This window comes from Callospermophilus lateralis, unplaced genomic scaffold, assembly GCF_048772815.1.
Source record: "Callospermophilus lateralis isolate mCalLat2 unplaced genomic scaffold, mCalLat2.hap1 Scaffold_1096, whole genome shotgun sequence".
Classification (NCBI taxonomy): Eukaryota; Metazoa; Chordata; class Mammalia; order Rodentia; family Sciuridae; genus Callospermophilus; species Callospermophilus lateralis.
The window spans coordinates 132,705-155,463 of NW_027511202.1; the positions used below are offsets into that span (position 1 = coordinate 132,705).

Here is a 22,759-nt window from a genome sequence, read left to right on the forward strand (position 1 = left end):
CACAGGCTCTACAAGAGAATTATCCCTTGCATTTTCTCAAATCTCTGGTAATCCTTAGCTTGTGACTGCAAATGCTTCACATATATGTTAATGGAGCCCTCAGACAAAGACAGATAAGCCCCTCTCATAGGGAAGATGGTGGTAAACCAGCAGAGAGTAATCCTCAAACCCCACAAGGTCTGGGTACCATTTTATATGATATAAAAGACCCCCAATAGTCTTGTTCTTTAGGACATTGTTTGCAAACATAGACAATATTCAGTTCTTTCAACAGAATAAGTTAAGTGGATGTCTTCCTCTGCAAACCAGAATATGTCAAAAAAGAGTCACAATAGTGAGTTTGGGATAGGGCATTGCAGGACACAGGTCATGAAATTCTGAAATCAAAATAAAACAAACAACTACAACAACAACAACAACTAAAATCAGAGGACACCATATCCAAATAAGCTCATTTGAGGGAATCAAATTTGAATAAAAACAGAGGAAAAAAGCATAACCAAAGGGATTAAATGTAGTTTTTTTTCTAAATCATATTAATGTTTTCTACAATTATAGAATCCTGGAGCACCTCAATTACTACTATCTTTATCTTTTGAATGTTTTTATCATTTTCCACCTACAATGCATGTGGCACACTAAATTTACCCTCATATTTATGCACTTGTCATTTATCATTTTCTCTATATTGTATATGTATGTGCATGTATTTTTCCCACATTTTCAATGTTTGGCCTGAAATTTTCTGTGATGTCACCTCCCTGAAATGCATTTTTGTCATTTCAGGTCAGTACATCTAAATGTTCTATTTAAATAGTTGGGAAAGATGAAAAAATTTCAAGCCCCCAACCCCTGACTTGACTAATTATTTACTAGAATTAATGATCAACCTCAGTGCCTCCATAGGACTTAATTTTCATTCACCTTTCTCATACATAGTGCTTTAATTTATAAGGAAGCTTCAGAAATTTTATTTAAAAAGAAAGTAAAAGATTCAGAGTTGTTCATAGTGCTTTTATAGGGTACCAAAAATCTAATTGGTGGTTCTGACACCACCTTACTACTGAAGCATCTGGGTTTCATTTCAGGTTGGACACTGAGATTATGTTTCCATTGGATGGGATACATTGGTTATGAATATTGTTGTTTCTTTGCTTTCAATAGTCTTGGAAATGTGGGGGTTGGATGAAATACTTAGAATCAAAATTTTCAAAACACTTAGCATAAACCCATTTGGTAATGGGAGACAACCATATTCTGAAAACAATTAAGATGACCCCTCACCAAGTAATGCATATAGTAAATATGTTGATAATTAAACTGCTTCAAAAAGTGTACAGATGTCAAAAGATCAAAGTGCTTACCTTAAATATATGCAAGTTATTATAAGTAATTTATACTATAACAAACCTGTAAAAAGGGGAAAGCATCTAAAATTGAGCTTAAAAAAGAAACATACAGGGCTAGGTTTGTGGCTCAGTGGTAGAGGGCTTACCTAGCATGTGTGAGGCACTGGATTTGATTTTCATCATGGCATATAAGTAAATAAAAAAATATTGACAACTACAAAATATTTTAAAAAATAAATTAATTCTACAGACTTCACTAGCTAAACTAGAAGTTCTAAAATTCATTCATCTCAATAATTTGGAAAAGATCATTTCATAAAAAAAAGAGTAAAGAAAAAAAACATCCTAACTAAAAGTGAAAAATTCCAAGACATGCAAAATATACATATACAGAGTGTCATGTATTGGTGCTTTCAAAAGACAGATTAAATTGAAATAGATATGGTAAATTAGAGATGTAGTAATTATATGTTAAATATATATAATTGTAATATATATGCATCTGTAAAAAATGTGCCCCATTTAATGATGGGTATATATAGTGCAAGAAATGCACTCTACAAGACTTTTTTTATAGTGAATACTGACACCTAGATTTTGTTATTTCCAAATGCTTGAGCTAAATGTTACAGTTACATGAAGTCCATCACTGAACAACAGATAATTTTACCACACATTTTTATTATACAAAGTAGTGTAAAAAATGTGTGGTATCAGGAAGGGGCTGATAAAACCATACAGTGGGGCTGGGGATGTGGCTCAAGCAGTAGCGTGCTCACCTGCCATGCGTGCGGCCCAGGTTCGATCCTCAGCACCACATACAAACAAAGATGTTGTGTCTGCCGAGGACTAAAAAATAAATATTAAAAAGAAATTCTCTCTCTCTCTCTCTCTCTCTCTCTCTCTCTCTCTCTCTCTCCCCCCCTCTCTCACTCACTCTCTCACTCTCTCTTTAAAAAAAAAAAAACTACCATACAGTGATGGGACAGAATACTGGGGTCTCAATTGCTGATTTAAGCTCCACTAGAATAGTCAGAGGGGTCTGAAAGTTTAGCTGCAACAGAGAGGTCCTCTGGCCACCAGTGTCTGGAGAGGATCATGAGGAGTCTCAAGTCACCCTTTCAGTTCCTGCCATTGCTAGTTCTGCTAGCTTCAAACAGCCTCTCTGCCCAATCTCAAGATAGACACACTTACCATTTTCCTTGCTTTCAGAGTTCTCCATGCTTTTCCTAATGTTTTTTTTGGCACTTGTTATCATAGAAATCTGGGGCTCCTGATCTAGGAGAAAAAGCATAGAAAAATATTCAAACAAAGGCAGGCTCCAGGCACAAAGGGAACAGAAGATTGTAGAAGCTCCTCCTCTGATCACTGGCTGGGTGTGGATTGGACAGTTCTCACCTAAGAAAGTTATTGGACAAGGCTTCAGGCACCACCTATCAATTGAGCCTAGTGGGTCTGCTGTTTGGGTAACAGGAAAAAAATGCATCAAACCCAGAACCAAATAAGATCGGAATGCCAGGTTCTTGGCTGCTGGCAAGAATGGAGCACCATATTTGTTGTTAGAATATTAAGGTCAGTGCTGGGGAGATAGCTAAGTCAGTAGGCTACTCATATTACATGCATAAGGCCATGGGTTTAAAAACAAATAAACAAACAAAAAGATTAAGATAATGATGTATATCAGATTAATACATCTTCACTACAGAGCTCTATAACCACTTCAATGTTCTTCTACAAAGGCTTCAAGTAACTGGTATTATGAGCATGCTTCACAACCATGCATACTCCACAGCCATGAATTAAATTATTTATTTATTTATTTATTTATTATTTTTTAGTTTTGTGAACTGTATTAAGTTTCTCAGGATGGAGTTTTTTTAAGGTAGAGTTTACTCCAAATAGTTGGATCTACCCCAAACAAAACTACATTTACATTTATCACTGTATATAAGGTAAAATCCATTTGTGAATATGTGTGTGTATGTATTTATACCTACATATAAACAGAAATTATATCACAATTACTTTAAAAATTTTATTTAGCTTTTCTGGTTTTTATTCTTATAAGAAAATAGTTTAAGTTTAAACTCATAAACAATTCACTGAGACAGCAATGTCTTCATGCTTCTCAACCAAATAGTGACTCAAAATATAATTTCAAAGTTTCTAGTATTCAATTAAAAATGGAAAAAAGTCAGATATGGTGATGCAAACTTGAAATCCCAGTGGCTCAAACTGAATTAAGAGGATCACAAGTTTAAATCCAGCCTCAGAAAAAGCAAGGTGCTAAGCAACCTATCTCTAAATTAAACAACAACAACAACAGCTTAATAAATTATAACAACTTAAAGCACTATATCCAGAATATTATTATGGCTTGACAATATGAATTTACTAATGAATATATGTATTTTTGAAATAAATTTTAAAATTTCTTCTCTACTTGAAATCTCAGGCACATCTCTGTTCACCATATCTAAAGTCCACGATTGAGAGCTATGAATTTCTTGACCTCAGTAAGGTGAAATGCCTGAACCACTCATTTTATGTCTTAGGTGATGGAGTACACTTCCTGGAAAATTTTCTCATCAGGGCAAAACAACAGGGAAGACAGTGTGCTTTGGGAGAGCAAACATCTCCAACACAGAATGTACAAATATGGACAATGTTTCTCAACTAGATTCTGGGCACAGACCCATCCCCATTTCAGATATCACACTGTAAACAAAAATAATTTGTGTCTCAGAAGATGAAGGGTGTCAGGTCTTCAGATCTGTCAGTAGCTTAGATTTTAGATATGAACACATTAAAAGATAATTTATTGCAAAATTTTGCCTTGTGCCTAATGGCAGGGTTGTGATATCTGTTTTCTTCTTTGGTATGGTGTGCTATGAGAATATCAGCACAAATCAAAGGCATATATGTCTACACATTTTTTTTATACATCAATGAATCTCATCAAGTGAGTAAATATTAAATTAAAGGAAGAAAAAAAATAAATCACTACCTTTAAGATGACTGCTGTTTTCCATGTGACTTCAGTTAAACAGGTGATTGAGTTATGGCATCCAGGCTATAGTGAGTGGATTAGTTATCTGTCACTATATAACAACTCACTCTAAATCTTATTAGTTCATGTTTCAGCTGGTCATCAATTTATTCTAGGTTCATCTGTGATCTGTGCTGCATGTGATGGTAGATAAGTTTACTGAGCTTTAGAGGGTAATCTGGCTGCCAACAAAAGCACCCTAATATACTCCTCCCTAGGACGACTATGAGGTCATAATCAAATAAAATAATTTGGGCTTGTTCTCATGGAGAAGACAGTGTTATAAAAGCAAAAGTAAAAGGCTTCAAAATGTTTCCCATCTAAGTGCCTGACTAATATTCTTTCATAACCAAATTATTACATAATCCATAAAAAATAAGAAGAGATCAGATCCAAAGTTTGGGAATCACATTCAACATTTGGCTAGAGTGGGAGTAAAAGCACATTGTCTACTTTCTGAATAGACATAAGACTAAAGAATTGCTGACATGATGGCACTCAGTATCATTTTTCTTTAGATAATAGATAAAATTAAAATAGACACTCAGTGTAAAAGAACATTTGCAAAGTCTCACAACTACTTTTTTTTAAAAAAAAATTTAACCAGGGATTAGACCAAGGGACACTTAAGCACAAAGTTAAACCTCTAGCCCCATTTTTTTTACTTTATTTTTTATACTTCCAATTGAATTCAGGGGTAGTTGACCACTGAGCCACATCCTCAGCTGTATTATGTCTTTTATTTAGAGAAAGGGCCTACCTGAGTTGCTTAAGGCTACAATTTTGCTGAGGCTGGCTTTGAACTCATGAGGCTCCTGCCTCAGCCTCTGAAGTTGCTGGGATTAAAGTAATGTGTCACCATATTCAGCACAGCCCTGTTTTATATTGACACAGGGTCTCACTAAGTTTCTCACTGAGTAGCTGAGGCTGGCTCTGAACTTAAAATATTTCTGCCTCACCCTTCTGAATCACTGAAACTAGACACATGTCACCATATTGGTCCTATTTAGGTTTGTGAATAAGCAAAATTGGGATGGCTAACAGAAAGAACTGTAACAATCACTCCTTTCTTCCAAAGGTTTAAACACTGGGCTACTTTCAACCTATAATGAGGTAATATTATCCATTTTAGTCAGTAATCTGTTTATTCTATTCTATCAAGACAATTTGTAATGGCCTGAAGTTTGATTTACTTTGAAAATGTTATTCATTGTGTTAGAACATCTATGATTTTCTGTGGGCTATGTTAGAATACTTGGTTCAATGTCTATGAAAAATTATGAAGGTACATATTTATTTTTTGATTTTTAATTAAATTGGCAGTTTGAAGTGGGTTATATTATCAGTGATTCTGAATTCATGTTTGACATTGGTAATAGTCATGAATGTCAATTGTCTCAAGGTTACCACTAAGATGAAAACTTTTAAAAAGAAGAAAGTCCACATTTGAACAATTAGAAAGTTTTGCACATAACTGCAAACTAGTTTCACAGTGTAGAATAAATGTCATTTCCTCTATAAAGCTATACAATTTACAAAATCAACAGAAATACTGGAATTTGACAAAATAATTCTGACATCTACCTAGAAGAGAATGCGAAATAGGTCGCAGATTTTTAAGTTGAAAATAGCAATATTAGTCTACGCCAGAGAGCGGTGGAGGCGCGAGTCTGAGCCAGACCCGCGTCTGAGTCCGAGTGGGTTTAGATTGCCAGCATCACGAGGGCGCCACAGCGGATGCCGAGGGAGCACGCAGCACCGGTAATAGTCCCCGCTGGGACTCAGCCCTGCCTGCCCGATGGGGCGCGCATCCCGGCGATGCACCAGCGCCGGGCCCGCGCCCCCAGCCCAGCGCACGAGTTCAGGCCGCAGCCCGCGCCTCTGCCTGAGCCCGAGCGCCCCGGCCCCGGGGGCCCGCTCCCCGGAACCCGCGGCGGCAGGGAGATCATGGGCAGGTTCGAGTTCTCCCGCAAGGACCTGATCGGCCACAGCGCCTTCGCGGTGGTCTTCAAGCACAACCTGAAGGTCGCAGTCAAGTGTAATAACAAGAAGAATCTGGCCAAGTCCCAGACACTGCAGGGGAAGGAAATAAAAATACTCAAGGTACTGAAGCATGAGAACATTGTGGCCTTGTATAACTTCCAGGAGATGGCCAATTCCGTCTACCTGTTCATGGAGTACTGTAATGGTGAGGACCTGGCTGACTACCTGCACACCATGGGGACCTTGAGCGAAGACACCATCAGGCTCTTCCTGCAGCAGATTGCAGGTGCCATGTGGCTGCTGCACAGCAAGGGCATCATCCACCTTAACCTCAAGCCCCAGAACATCCTGCTGTCCAACCCTGGGGGGCAACGTGCGAATCCCAATCACATCCGCGTCAAGATCCCTGACTTTGGGTTTGCCCGGTACCTCCAGAGCAACATGATGGCAGCCACGCTCTGGGGCTCTCCCATGTACATGGCCCCTGAAGTCATCATGTCCCAGCACTACGATGGGAAGGCAGACCTGTGGAGCAGCGGCACCTTCGTGTACCAGTGCCTGACTGGCAAGGCCCCGTTCCAGGCCAGCAGCCCTCAGGATCTGCGCCTGTTCTAGGAGAAGAACAAGACTCTTGTGCCTGTCATCCCCCCGGAGATGTCGGCACCCCTAAGGCAGCTGCTCCTGGCTCTGCTGCAGAGCAACCACAAAGACCGCATGGACTTCGAGGAATTTTTTCGTCACCCTTTCTTGGACGCCAGTGCCTCCATTAAGTCCCCACCGGTGCCTGTGCCCTCAGGGTCTGGCAGCAGCTCCAGGAGTAGCTCCACTTCTCATCTTGTCTCCCGCCGTCCCTAGGGGAGATGCCCCACATGCAGAAGACGCTCGCCTCCCCAGCGGACAAGGCCGGCTTCCTGCAAGGCTCCTGGGACTCTGCTGGCAGCAGCAAGGACTCTTGTGACACAGACAACTTCATCATGGTCCCAGCCCAGTTTCCAGGGGACCTGGTGGCTGAGGTGGCCTGTGCTAAGCCACCACCGGATAGTCTGCTGTGTAGCGGGAGTTCCCTGGTGGCCTCTGCCGGCCTGGAGAGCCACGGCCGGACCCCATCTCCCTCTCCCTCTCCCACCTGCAGCAGCTCCCCCAGCCCCTCTGGCCTGGCTGGCCCATTCTCTAGCAGTCGGTGTGGAGCCTCGGTGCCCATCCCGGTCCCCACCCAGGTGCACAACTACCAGTGCATTGAGCAGAATCTGCACTCTCCAACTCTACCCCAGACGCCCTGGTCTTCTGCCATCCGCAGGTTGGGCAGCACCAGCCCCCTGGGTTTTGCCGGAGCTAGCCCATCTCCTCCATCCCACCCTGACGGAGCTGTCCTGGCCAGGAAGCTGTCCCTGGGTGGAGGCTGGCCCTACATGCCATCTCCTCAAGTTGGAGCCATTCCTGAGAGGTGGGGCTGGAGCAGGACACTCTCCCCACAGGGAGCCGAGATGCGGCCTGGAAGGTCCCTGCGTCCAGGCTCCTCCATGCCCAAACACTCCCCTTGGGCCCCAGGTCTTGGCTGCCACCTGCACAGCGCCGCCCCCAACCTGTCCGACTTGCACGTTGTTCGGCCCAAGCTCCCCAAGGCCCCTACGAACCTCCTGGGAGCATCTTTCAGCCCACCACAAGCCAGCCCTCCCCAGCCAGTTCATTTGCCACAGCCCTGCCGGTCCCTGCATGGCTCGCCCAAGCTGCCTGACTTCATGCAGCACAACTCCCTGCCTCCCATCCTGGGCTCTCCCACCAAGGCCCTGCCCTCCTAAGACTTTCCTAAGGCCCCCAGCTCTCAGGAACCTGCTGGCTCTCCTGGCCCGGCAGAATGTGTTGATGACCCCCCGACACACACACATGGAATCAGACGCTGTCCTATCTCTCAGAGGTGGGGCCCTTTCCGGGGCAGCAGCTGGGCTCTGGCCTGCGGCCTGCCGAGGACAACAGGGGCCCCTTGGCCAGTCCTTCAGCACCAGCCGCCTCACCGACCTGCTGCTCAAGGCTGCCATTTGGGACCCAGGCCTCCCACTCTGTCAGCACAGACAGCCTGCAGGAGAAGCCCATGGAGATTGCACCCTCTGCTGGCTTCGAAGGGAAGCTGCACCCAGGAGCCCGGGGTAGGGGAGCCAGCAGCCCCTCCCCAGTGGTCTTCACTGTGGATTCTCCCCTGAGTGGGACCACACCGCCCCAAGGACCCCGCACAAGAATGTTCTCAGTGGGCTCTGCTGGCTCCTCTGCCCGTCAACTGCTGCCCGGGGCCTTCATGAGCCTGTCCCTGAGCTCCCTGCCCCAGGCCACTGCTGCAGCTTTGCTGACCCACTCTCTGTCAACCTGGATGGGGCTGTGACCTTTGAGGCCCCTGATCTCGCAGAGGAGATGTTCATGGAGCAGGAGCACATGGAGATCCTGCACAGCCTGTGCTTCACACTTGCCTTCCTCCAGCTTGTCCTGGAGATCACTGCCCTCAAGGGCAGTGCCAGCTAGGGGGCCGAGGGCCCTGAGTGCCAGCTTCAGGAGAGCATGGTGGCCGACCAGATCAGCCTACTGAGCCGTGAGTGGGGCTTCGCAGAGCAGCTGGTGCTGTACTTGAACCTGGCTGAGCTCCTGTCCTCGGGCCTGCAGACCGCCATTGACCAGATCTGGGCCGGCAAGCTCTGCTTCTCATCTACCGTGAAGCAGGTGGTCCGCAGGCTCAAGGAGCTGTACAAGGCCAGCGTGGTGGTGGTGTCCTGTCAGGGCCTGAGCCTGCGGCTGCAGCACTTCTTCCTGGAAAAGCAGCGGCTTCTGGATGGCATCCATGGTGTCACCGCTGAGAGACTCATCCTCAGTCACGCTGTGCAGATGGTGCAGTTGGCCGCTCTGGATGAGTTCTTCCAGCACCAGGAGGGCTATGTACCTTGCTACCACAAGGCGTTGCTGCTGCTGGAGGGACTGCAGTGCATACTCAGGGACCAGGCAGACATTGAGAGTGTGGCCAAGTGCAAGCTGGGCATTGAGAGAAGGCTCTCGGCCTTGTTAACTGGCATCTGGGCCTGACCCACTGCCTGGTGTGCTGTGCTGGAGGGGCTGGACCCTCTCTGTGAACCCTGTGGGGTGGGTCCACGTGCTGGCCAGACTGTCAGGACAGGCCTGCCAGCCAAGGCTGATTGATGGTGCTGAGTCTGCGCCGCAGGCCCCTGGGAGGGCCATTAAGTGGAGCCATGTTGTTCAAGCCCCACCATGTGGTGTGTCTCCTGCTTCAGAGGCTGCTGGTCTTTGCCAGAGGTGGATTTCAGGGTGCCAGGGACAGTTCCCTCCCTCTGCAGGATTTCCAAATGGGTCCCCTGTGGCTGCCTCCCATGGCAGGCACAGGCTCCCAGTGGTAGCAGGTGGTGTTTGTGGTACCTGCCACCCTCCAAAGCCGGGGCAGCCATGAGGACAGGTGCGGCCCTGAGACAGCATTGCTGTGTCCATGCCAAAGCAAGCTCTTCCTCAGGGCTCACTGCCCAGTCGCTTGCCCAGGAACAAGGGTGCATTCTTGGTTCTCTGCCCTTCTCTATAGGAACTGTCCCTCTGAAACCACCCACCCAGTTCTGTGGCCACCTGTGCACTTTATGCTGACTGCCTGGAGAGCTGTGTAGACGGTGCAGACTGCGAGAACCCTCTCCTGCTCTGTGGGGAGCATGTGAACATGTGTGGACACGCATGGACACCCTGGAGCTCTGGATACGCACATAGGTGTATACACACGAGGAGACCCGCCAGCGTGTGTGTGCACGGCCTCCCCAGCCCTTGGTGTGGTCCTGGGAGGAAGAGGAACCACTGCCCTGTAGGAGACTCTGTCCGTGGGCTGAAAGGCTCTTAGGGACAGTGTGAAGCACTGAGTTTCCCAAACACAGAACAGATGTCCTCTTTCACACTTTACTCCTAAAATGTGTCTTATTTTTCTGCAGTTCTTTCTTTTTCATTGTTCAAAGGCGAGAATTTTAGGTGTTTGAGGAATTGCTCTAGGTGTGTGGGCTGAGCTTTGCTGTAGGTGCCACGTTGTGGGGGAGCAGGAGGAGCCTGACAGGTGCCAGGGTATGGCATGGCTCTCTTGCCAGGCACCCACTGCAATGTGGGTGTTTCTGGCTGGCTGCTCCCCACCGTCCTGCCCTGTGGCCACATGATAGGCAGTGCCCAGCCTCCATCCCCACCTGAACATTGTGGGCAGGGGAGGGTGGACATTTTGTGCAACAGGAAAAGTAACATATGCAGAACCTCCCTGGGTCTTCACAGCCGGTCCTGATGTCAAGGCTTCTTGCCTGGCATCTTCTGGGCTGGGCTGAGCCCTGTCTCCCAGGGCCCAGGGTGGGGTGTCCTCAGGGTGCCCTACCTGGACCTCCCTAGTCTTCCCACCCTGGCTTGGCTCAGCTTTGCCAGCCTTACTTGAATGTATCCCTGAGCATCCACGGAGGCAGATGTGGGTCAGTGGTGCCCACAATATAGGTTCAGAGGTCATGTGCCACATACACAGAAACATGTGGTTTTCCTTGCAATACTTGAAATGTCGCCACTGTGCTTGGACGTATGAGAAAATCCCCACCCCTGTCTCCCTCGTTGCCCTGGCTTCCATTCTGCATGTCTCCTGTTAGTATTTATTGCTTTATGCCAACCGGAACCCAGTGGTGCCACGCCCTGCCTGCTGGCCCCTCCTGGTGCCCATGGCTGTGGCTGTGTGTGCTGTGACTGGATGCCGCCCTCCACGAGGTGGTGCTCAGGCCTGTGTCTTGTTAGGGTGAATGTGTGAGTCCTCCCCTCACCTGTGTCCTGTGCCTCGAGGGAAGTAAACTTTGGAATTACAAAAAAAAAAAAAAAAAAAGCAATATTAAAACATGTTACTCTAAATACATTTTATAAATAAAACATATTGTAAATATAAAACATTTACAAATAAAACATATTATAAACATGTTTTATAAATAAAACAGAATAGGATTGGTGGTTAAAAAGAATAAGAATCACAAAGGCATGTGAAAGTTCTTTTATAAGGCAGGTTATTCAAAAAAATGGAACAAATGTTTGATCTCCTGGGAACAAAAGAGTAACTTACATTTCTACTTCATGGCTTATTCCAAAATAAATTCCAGAGAAATTAAAATTCAATATAAATAAATGAAACTGCACACCTACCATAATATTAAATATTTGTGTGATCTTTGGCAAGACAATACTTTTTAAGAGTTGCATATCTGATACCAAAGGCAGAAACCATAAAGGAGATTATTAATGTGTTTAACATAAAAATGCATAAGATGCAAATATCTCTAAAACTAACATTTAAAAGTTAAAGGCATGATCTTAAAGGTGTCAGAAGTCACCTTTGTGAGAGAGAGTGACTGAGAACCACACAGATTTTAATAGACCAAGGAGACATGAGGTTTAAGTGCCATGTGTTATCCTGAACTGGATTTGGTATTAAAACAAAAAAAGACATTTGTGAAAAATGAATAAAATCCAAGCACTGCTATTTATTTAATAGAATTCCAACAAATTTAATATTTTAGTTTTCATCATTGTTTTGTGGGTTATATAAGATGTTAACACAATGAGAAGCTGGATATAGAGTAGACAGGAGTTTTCTAGATTGTTTTTCCACGTTCTATAAATCCAAAGTAATCTTCAAATAAAACTGAAAAAAGAAAGGTAGATAACAAGGTGGAAAATTATTTTTAAGTTATGACTCATGAAAGACCAATATCCTTAATTTTTGAAGATCTTCTTCAAGTCCATATAAAAATAACGCTCTAATGAAGAAAGGATTTAGTGATACCAATAGAAATCACACACACACAAAAAAAAAAAAAAAATAAATAAATAAAAAATAAATGGATAAAAAATATTAAAATGTTCAGTCTTAATCAAAAAATGCAAATTGCACAATGTAATTCTTTTTTCATCTACGAAGTTGGCAAAGATTTATTTAAAACATTTAGTATAGGGGCTGGGGATGTGGCTCAAGCAGCAGCGCGCTCGCCTGGCATGCGTGCGGCCCAGGTTCGATCCTCAGCACCACGTACAATACCGCTGATAACTAAAAAATAAATATTAAAAATTCTCTCTCTCTCTCCCTCCCTCCCTCTCTCACTCTCTCTTTAAAAAAAAAAAAACATTTAGTATAGTCTTAGGATATGAGAAAGTGTAAACATAAAATCTAATCATCTCAATATTTTTAGTAATGTATCCAAGTTTCGATCATCTCAGTGATTTATCCTAAGGCTTTTAACTCTCAACAGACACAAAGCTTTAGTCACAATGGAGCAGCACCAACAGTAAGAACAAACATTGGAAACAGTTTCTAAATAGATTCTAACATGAGATAGATAAAATAAATTTTAATTGTTCCATTAATGGAATAGTATGCAATCATTTTTAAATGGCATTACATGAATAGACCAGCACAGAGGGATTTTTAGGGCAGGGATTCTTCTCTACATAATACTGCAGTGGTGGTGTAGGTCATGCACATTTGGCCAGACCCAAAGCACATACCAGAGCAAGAGAAAAAGCTAAGGTAAACCATGAACTTTGGGTGATCACTGTGTGTTAATATGGATTCAGTGATTATAACAAATACACCATTCTAATGGGGCATGTTTCTAATTGGGGAGGCTAAGCATGAGGAATACAGGGGGAAGGTGTGCCATCTTTGTAATCTCTGCTCATTTTTTTCTGTGAATTTAAAACCATTTCAAAAACTAAAATCTATTTTTTAAAAATATAATTACAAAGAAAAAATAGTGATAAGAAACACAATAATATATTTGAAATGCACAAATTCTAACAGGAACCTTTTCCCTTGACTGTGTCATGCTTTTCTGTAAAAATAAATAAGTTTTTAATTTTAGGTTTAAAAGGAATAGAATGTTGTGGCAAGGAGGCCAAGAGGACACAGAAGTCATAGGGCAAACCAAGTTGGAAAGTGAAAATAAAACAGAAAAATGTATTCCAGGTGAGTTAAGAAAAAGACAGAATGAAGGTAGAAAGTAATTGGTTAGAGATTCAGGACTGAGTCATAACTGGAGAGTATCCACCTGAGATCCGTTGGCTCTATAAGTGATGTATATGATGGGAAACTCAGCTGAAGGATGAATTATGCAGTGAAGAAAGTAAAGGGAACTTCAGTTCCAATTGTAGATTTCCCTAAGTTCTCTTCATTCAGTTGCCTGCAATTATTTCAGAATGTGAGGTCAACATTAAAGTATTACTAGTATACCCATTTTACAGACTTTTAGCAAATTTCATGCAATGTCATTTATGAAGTGCTTAGCATAAAGTGCCCAAAAATGATGAATATATTTTCTTAATTATCACCTTATCATTGTTAGGATGATCATTATTAAATTGAGGCTCCAAGAGGTTAACTGACTTGGGCAAGGGCACCCAACTAGAAAAGAATCTCTGCTCAGACTTGCATTCTAATCTATATAAGTCTGAGAGCCTTTTCTCTCTTGCCTGTTTTGAAAATTGGATGGGTGTAGTATACCAGCATCGGGATGTAAAAAAATGAAGTATTGCAACTCTATCCAGCATGGGAATGTAAAATTGCTATTCCAATGCATTTTTGTATCAATTCCATAGATGTTTAATTCTGAGCATGAAGACTCAAGGAAAGGGTGCCCAATAGAAGTGTCTTCCATTGAGTAATCATAGGTTTTAGTTAGTATTTTTTTTTAATTTAAAATGCTGTTAGCTTATAATATCACTAATCTGCCCAAGAAGATATATCCCACACTTATCATTTGTTCACTCAACTAATAAATGTTTTGCATCAGCATGCACCACGGTCTAGACTCTCACATTACCAAGATAAATTAGACTCATGATCCCTCCCATTACATCAATTAACCAACTAATATTCACATTTTTCTTCTTGTCCCTCTTTCCTATGTCTACTTGCTTAGTCAAGCAATTATTCATTACCTGTGTGTTTAGGATTATCACAATACTCTTACATTATTTATAGTTAAGTTTTATTCCTGAATTCGATAACATAGATATATTTTAATTATTTTTAAATGATGGAGCCATTCTCTTGACCATGATGTACTATTTCCCCAGTAATTTCTCTTTCTCCAAAACAGATACACCAGTAGAGCTGGTTTCTTTTCCACACTGCCCCACACTACACCATCCCAAACCAGCATTTATGTTCTATCTCTATCTGCCTCCTCAAACTCTTCATTTTTTCCTTCCTTTAGTACTTTTGGTTTAGTGATATTTTAGGGTTCTCCTACACTCTGTACTTCCTAGTTTAATAATACTTATTTTGTGTTTAAATCCCACATCCTAGTCATACTCTGATTACCCACTTGTATTTTGATTATATTGAAAAATTTATCACTCTTGTTTGCTTTCCAATTCTTATTCCACTATTTGAAGTTTCATTTCTGATTTGTTTGCTTTTAAATTTTTTAAAATTTGTTTTAATTAGTTATACATGACAGTATAATGCACTTTTTTTGTTTGTTTAGAATACACTTTGCTATATCATGTATAATGGAGTAAAATTTCTCGTTGTCCTGGTTGTACATGATGTAGAATCACACCAGTCATATAATTATATATGCACATAGGGTTATAATGAATGTTTCATTCTATGATCCTTCCTACCCTACCCTCCTTCACTCCCCTCTAACTAATCTAAGGAACCCCATTGTGTATTAGCAGCCACATATCTGAGAAAACATTGGGCTTTTGGTTAGGGGTGATTAGCTTATTTCACTTAGCATGATAATCTCCAGCTCCATCATTTAACAGCAAATGGCATAATATCATACTTCTTAAAGGCTGAGTCACATTTTTTATATATATATATATATATATATATATATATATATATATATATATATATATATATGGAAGATGTTCTGTTTTATTAAAATAAGCTTGTATGTATTTCTCTTTTGCAACTATCTAAAATTCCATTGGTATGATTCTACCTTTAGGATACATTATTTTTTAAGGGCTAGAGTTCCTATATACACATTCCCTCAGATGGAGCAAATACATGGTACCTATTGTTTGATATCTTGAAAATTAGGCTTAGCTTTGTCTCATCCAGAGAAGTTAATGTCATGCTTGGGTTTATGTCCTTTTTGCTAATGATTTTTTACCAATTTTTAGCTTCCTGTGTTTTAAATGAGAATCAGCTATTGATGTGAATTTTATTCTTTGTAGGTAATTTTCTTGTCTTGAAATTTCTGAATTATTCTTTTAATTCTTGCAGTTGTGAAATTTTATTAGAATATGTTTGGATGTTTTTCTCTTTTGTGACTATCTAAAATTCCATTGTACCTTTCCACTTTTATAATAAACTAATAACTTATTTGGTGGTTTGGGGGGCAACTCTTCTCTTTTCTCCACCTCCTGCCATGATGGGGGTAGGCTTTGATCATCTAGGTTTGGGGGATCAGCCCTTCTGAGAGGAGCAGAACAGCCAGGTGGGGAGAGGCAGGGAGCTGGCAGGAGCAACCTTCAGTGTGGGAACAGCCCCATTTTGACCTCCAGTCTATCCACCTCAGCCTCCGGGGCTGGGAAGTTGGCCTCTGACCTGCATGGCTGTCCGGGGCTGAGAAGGTGGCCTCTAACCTTGAATGCAGCCCCCTGCGAAGTTTCCCACCCACAGGGGTGCTGTGAAGGTGCAGGCAGGCCCCAACAGAACAGACTCCCTCTAGCACCCACGGGGGCAGCCCAGGAGAGGGAGGGAGGCTGGCTTCAAAGCAGACTTTTCCACTTCCAGTGGGGGGTGGGGGGGACGGAAGTGGGGGCTCTTCTCTGGGTGGGGATTAGGGGAATGGGGTGGGTCTGGAAAAAGCCAAGAGCTGTTTCCATCCTGCCCTCCTTTGCCTGTGTAAGGTAGATCACCCCACAGAATCCAGGGCATTCCCCACCCATCCTAGAACTGCCCCAGAAACCTGGGGAAGCCAAAGACAAGATAGACCCACTCAGGTGCACCAGCAGCACCAGCAGCACCAGCAGCAAGACAGTATGTGTTCCAGCTTCAAGTAAACCCCTCTTCACTCTCCATGGGCCCAACGCTCTGCCACTCACCTCCAAGCCCACCTTTCACACATACCTGCCAGCCCGCTGCCCACCCCACTGGATCCCTACACGGAGCCCCCCACGCACCTTCTACACAAAACTCCACCTCCTCCAGGTTGCGAAGGGTGATCCGCATGAGGCTAGAGTTGAGCATCAGCTCATTCTTATGCGCTGGTCACAGGTAGGGGGGTGCTGGGTTCACAAAGAAGATCCTGGTGTCCCCGGTAGACACCTGGTTGTCACAGATGAGGGGGTCTCCAAAGCCACCAATGACTACCTTGTTGCCACCATCCAGAAGGCTCTCCTGGGACACCACATCTTTGCCCTTCAAGTACCGCCAGACTCGAACCTGGGTAGACACAGGGGCAGGTGTTAATGGTCCTCTTCCTCCTGGGGGAAGGATACCAGATAATGGCCTGGGCCCTTGTGGCTCTGACCTCAGCTGCTCAGGTGGAATGCCACAGTAGACACCAGGCCCAGGCAGAGATCTCTGGACTGCCCTGGGCAGAGGCTGCAGGGAAACATACACAGTGCTGGGGTGGTGCTGCCCCCCTATGTCATGTGAGGACATGGAACCTCTTCATGTGATAAGATGTCTCATGAACACAGGCCCACCCCAGGAATTAGCTCCTATTCCAGGTCTAACCAAGATCAGCACCCCAACTCCAAAATGTCCACCTCAGCTCAAGCTGGATTTGGGGAGGGGCCCACCTGGTCTGGAGTGCCTGCCTCCTCCACCCTTCCTTTTCTCCCCCAACCTGCCTACCACCACTTGCTCACACTCTGGGCAAAGCCAAGACTGGGACACAGGGATGGAGCCGGGTTTTGGGGCAAGCGGCCAGCCAGGATCTTTACACCCCTGTGGGTGGGCTGACACCTTCCTTCCAGGAAATGAAGGCCCCCTCCTCCAGTTCCAGCGTCAGGGCAGCCAAGGTAGCCATGAGCCACAAAGTCAAGTTCAGGCAGCTTTAGGCAGCCCCACCCTACACCTCTCCTCCTGGGACCCTGAGGGCATCTACTCTGACACTATTGCAGGAGGGACAGCTACAGCCCCCCCACCCAAGGTAGCCCACATAACAGGTCCACAGATCCTTTTACTCCCTGCGAATGGAGTTCTGGGAAGAGGCCCCTTCTTCAAGAGCTGTTGGGGGCCAGGGCTCTTGGAATGGGAGTGAAAAACAATGGGACGCCTTTCCACCTGCCAGCTCAGGACTGCAGAGTCTGCAGGGACCCCTCCATCAGCTGGTTCAGCCTCATCTAACCTCCACACATCTGTAGGCTCCAGCATGAGAGAACCCAGGCAGGAGAGGGCCTGCTGGTTTCATGGCCTCCCCCCACCCAGCCACACCCAGGAGCAAGGGAGGAAGTCGGGAAAATCCTGCAGGGGGTTGGCAAGGTGCCCAGCGGTGAGGGGAGGGTTTCGGGGTTCGGTGGGGGGGGACCCCCCCCCCCCCGCGCTGTAGCCCGCACAGACCACTCTGAAACCGGCCGCAACCCTCCCCATCTCCATGGAACAAGAATGATCCATTTCTGTTCCAGTGAGGTAGTCTGGGGGGCCAGAGGGAGAACCAACCTTGGGTCCCCAGGGCCCTCCCTGGAAGATTGTGGAGGAAACCCACCATACCTACTCCAGGAGCTCCCAGATCCAGCTGAAGGAGAAGTGGGACAAGATTCCCCTCCCTATGGCCAGGGGAGCTCCAGTATTCCCAGGAGCGGGATAGAGCACCTGCCCCTGCTCCCCTTTCCCCACTGGGCCCAGGCACGCGAGGTTCAGCAGCTGCCCCACCCACTCCCTGCTCCAGCCCCCCACAACCATGGCCGCAGCACCCCTCAGCAGTCTCCCTACGTTAGGAAATTAGGCTGTGCACCTCTTTCTCCCGGCACCCCCTTTAGCACTGGTATATCAGCCTCTGAGAAGGGGGAAACAGCACTGATCACAGTTAGAGCTCCCGTCCACACCCCAGGCAAAGAGTGTCACCTCCCTGACCCTACCCCTTTTCTTCGGCTGGTGGGGAGGGGGCGCGGCAGCCCCCATACTCCCTGGGGGGAGGTGCACTTGTTTTCGATAAGGGAAAGGGCTTTGGGCGGAGGGGAAGCCAACACCCGGTTGCCCGGCCTGGGCACCACCGGCGGTACAGCAGCAACACCGCAGGAACTTTCCCTGTCGCTCCAGAGTTTTCCTGGACCAGGCGCCCCACCCGGAGGCTTGGCGGTGGCCAAGGGAGCGCGAGCGGGGGCTGCGGAGCGTCCGGGATCATTCCCATGGCCTGGGATAGGGGTCCCAGCAGCGCGGCCAGCAAGCGAAGGGAGGGCCTTGGGGCGGCATCGCGGGGAAGAGGCCCCGGCCCGGGCCTCCCGGGGCTGGGGTCCCGGCGGGGCCCACCTTGCAAGAGTACGTGTGCTTCACCGGGTCCACGTTGAGGATCTCCTCCACCGTGCCGGTGAGCACCACGTTCGCCTCCTCCTTGCGCCGCTCCAGCGCGCGCTCCGGGCACGTCCCGCCGGCGATGGGCAGGGTGTGCGCGGCCACCACCAAGAGCAGCAGCAGTGGCCGCATCGGAGACGGGCCGGACGGCCGCAGGCTGGCCATGGCGCAGCCGAGGACAGCGGAAGGCGGCAGGGAGAGCGCGCAGGCTGGGCTGCGCCGGGGACCAGACTGGACAGGACAGGACGCAGCCACCCCCCCCCCCAGGCGGCTGGAGCGCGGGCGGCGCGGGGGCGGGGCGGGAGCGGGGCCAAGCAGCCCTGCCCCTCCCCCACGGGGGCCGCCCCGCCCGCCCGGTGCCCTGCGACCCGTGCCAGCCGCGAACAAAGCACCGGGACTGCGGCGCCGGGCGGAGGCAGGGGGTGGGGGCGCTAAGTCGCGCCGGGTGGCGGTGAGACCGTCCGGGGACACAGGCAGGCCCGGGGCGGGGCGGGGCGGGCCCAGGACTTTCTGCTGTGCTTCACCCCTGCGGACGCCCCTCCCCCGCCTGCGCGGGCATCCCCCCCAGGAAATGCGGCTGAAGTCGGGTTAATGCAAAATCTAGAGGCGACGTGACTGGACTTCCAAGGGGTTCGCGGAGACAACTGGGCTGAAAGAGAGGCTGCTGGAGTCCGGACCCGCGGCCCCTCGGCCCACTGGCCTGCCCCTCCCCCGGCGGGGGAGTGGTCCCTCTAGCTGGGGTCCGCGACAGAGCTTTCGGGGTCCAGACTGTTGCTCACTAGGGCGCGGGGCGTCCCCAGCAGGCCGTGCCCCGCAACGGCAGACCAGTGCGGGCGGTGACTGACGGAAGCGGCGCACAGACCCTCCCACCTCCCGCCCGGGCTGTCCATCGGCTGGTGGTCTCGTCTGGGCGCCAGACACACCGCCTCACCGCTCCAGGCCACTCTCTCCAGCTTATCCTGGATAGGTGAGGCTCAGAGAGTCCAAGATAGAGCCCAGCCTAGCTGAAGATGGAGGGAAAGGACACCGTTCTGTCCTCTCAGAACTGGATCTGCAGTGTGCGAGGCACAGGTTTCTGAGCCAGAGGCATTGAGTGGTGGGGGTAGACACTCCCCAGAGGAGGACCCCAGCCCACTTTGGCCCTGGTGGGGGATTCCGGGAGAAAGTGACTCCAAGGATCTGTACTTACACTTGCTTTGTTGCAGCATGGCAAAAGGGGAACCTGGGCGGTCTTAGATCTGCATCCCACGCACCCAAAAGTGGTCTTCTGGGCCTCCAGCCAAATCATCCTGAGGCATTTGAAAGTTAAGGTCCAAGTGCCCCCAAGGTAGTGGTCCAGGGACTAGAGAGGTGCACATTCTTCCCCCGTACCCGGATCCTAGGTGCCCGGCCTGGCTCCTGTGGAACTCACTGGGTAAGTTGGAACAGGAGAAAAAGACTGAAAGAAGCATTTCCAGAAGAAGGGAGTGAATTGGCCCATCCGGGAAGGTCTGGGACATGCTCTCCTGGTGGACAGGGTAAACCACCAAATCCCGGCCTGCTGCACTTGGCCTCTTCATTAGGCATAGCTCTGGAGGATACACATGCCCCCTTCATCTATCCCCACCTCACTACAGGCAGGACAAAACAGGTGGGCAGGTTGCAGCCCCCAGTGTTGTGCAAGAGGCTCCCTTGCCCTCCCAACCACAGGTCTAAGGACCCACCCTCACTGCTTCCAGGGCTTTGGGAGGGGCTGATCCCATGGAGCCACACACTGTGGTCTGTGGAACCTGACCTGGCCTGACCTGTTCCTCCCTAATTCTGCCCACCCAAATGTGAAAGTGGAGCCATTGTGAGTCTGTGGCTCAGCCTGGCCAGGCAGCCCCAGCAAATGTGTCTCTTTATCATTCTTTAGATATGACCCCTTGACCCCAGGAGGCATGGAAGTATGTCTCCCTTCAATTTCTGGGAGAAGAGTCACAGTGGAGACCACTAGGCTCTGTGACACCTAGTCCCTTGACTTCTAGCCCAGGCCTGTCACCCAGGCCTGGTTCTCTCTCAAACCTCGTCCCTCCTAATTCATCAGCAGAGAGGGGGAGATCAGGCAGACAGACAGAAGGCAGTTTATCCTATACATCATCTTTATTCCTAGCACTTGATCCTGGTTGGGGCTCCTCTCTTCTTCTAGGCCTCGCCCCCGCGCAGGTGCAGGTTCAGAAACACAGTGCTCTGAGGGGTGAGTCCATACTCCCCCAGCAGCTGCGACTCTTCCATGGGCCTCCCCTCAAAGCTCAGCCAGAAGAGATCTCCCTGGGTGTGCTCCTGCTGGCCAAACTGCTGCTTGAGCTCCGCCACCTTCTGCGTCAGCCTGATGCTGTAGGGTCTGATGCGGCCCTTGTCGTTCCTCACCAGGATGCTCAGGGGGCTGTCACAGTTCTGCACCATCAGCAGGACTGTGCTGCCAGAGGCCAAGCCCTGGCTGATGAGAGGGACTCTGTCCTGCAGCACTGGGCCACTGGGCAGGGCCAGGTGCTGCTGGAAGGCAGGCACTCCAGTCTTCTGAAAATCTGCTGCTTCAGTTCCAACAGCATCGTGGACTCACTCAGGGACACATGGTGCTCCCCACCCCCCAGCATCTTCACCTCCAGGTTCTAGCCCTGGGGGCATCACCAAGGTTGGGCTCCCACACTGGCCACAGGTCCTGGGTGCTGTTCTCTGCTGGCTGCCTCCTCCACCCACTCGGCACAGGAAGGCCAGTCTCCCACAGCCTCCACGTTCCTCCCACCACCCTCCGTGTCCCCCTGTGGGCCCATCCCCTCTCCTCACACTTGGGAACCTGGCCAAGCTCAGGGCTTGGCAGTGGGTGCTCTGCTGCTGGGAGACCCCAGCAAGGGCAGGGAGGAAAGTGGGCTGGAGTAGCCCAGCTGCCCCACTGTGCCATCTGCCTCACCATGGCCCTGGTCTCCAGTGCTTGGTCCACCTCAAGTGCTCAGGATTTGGCTTCCTCTCCCCTCTAGCTGCTCCACAGTCCATTTATGAGTCTAAGCTACACACGTCAGAGGGCGGTGCCTCCCACAGCCCTCACCAGTGGCTGCTAGCCTTCAGTTTCGGTTTCCTTTTCCCAGTGCATGCCCCAGCATGAGTGAAGAAACAAGACAGAATGACAGGGAGATACTCTGGAGGGCCTGGCTCTCAACGGGACCTGAAGGCCAGGACCCAGTCCCTGCCTCCCAAGGCTCCACCAGGGTGTGCATTCAGAAGCTCGTAAATGTCCAGCACTCAGTCTGCCTACAAGATGCACAAAAGTCATAGTAAGGTCTCCTTCATGGCTCAAATTATTGTAGAAATGTTGTGCACCCTCAGGACCACCAGAGCTAAGTAGCACACAGGCCTTACGTGCAGTCTCACCCACTCCACGTCCCAAGGGTGTGTCAGCAGGGGTGGAGTGAGGGGCCCCATGTGCTTATGTGTGTCAGTGCTGCGTGAGGGGTGATCGTATGCTTATGTGTGCCTGCCCTGTCCTCCTGCCATTCACTTTAGCTGACACTCAGCACAAATACTGTGTGAAGGCCTCAGGGACCCATGTTCATTACTCTGGGAATCTGGGCCTTCATTGGTCCAGCCCAGCAGTGCTGGTTAGAGTTCACTCTGTGTACAATTCACAGGTCCTGTGAGCCCTTGGGCCAGAGCCCACCAGGAAGTCCTGATAGAGGCACTAGGCTATGCTGTCTGCAGAGCTTTGGGGCAGAGGTCAAAAGTGCGGAGGGGAGTGGGTTCAGGTGGGGTCTCTGCCAGACTGCCAGGTGGAAACAAGAGGACATCTGGGCAGTTCCTTCACAAAGAAAACCTTGGGTGGGATGTGTTGAATCATCACGGATGGTGCTG

At 47.9% G+C, this 22,759-nt stretch overlaps 3 pseudogenes; 1 reads left to right on the top strand and 2 right to left on the bottom strand.

Moving 5' to 3' along the window:
* Positions 1–6,216: 6,216 nt before the first annotated feature.
* On the top strand, positions 6,217–9,444 carry LOC143388236 (serine/threonine-protein kinase ULK1 pseudogene; annotated as a pseudogene).
* Positions 9,445–15,824: 6,380 nt separating this feature from the next.
* Positions 15,825–19,060, bottom strand: LOC143388244 (agrin-like; annotated as a pseudogene).
* Positions 19,061–21,058: 1,998 nt separating this feature from the next.
* Positions 21,059–22,333, bottom strand: LOC143388235 (ubiquitin-like protein ISG15 pseudogene; annotated as a pseudogene).
* Between the last annotated feature and the right edge of the window lie 426 nt (positions 22,334–22,759).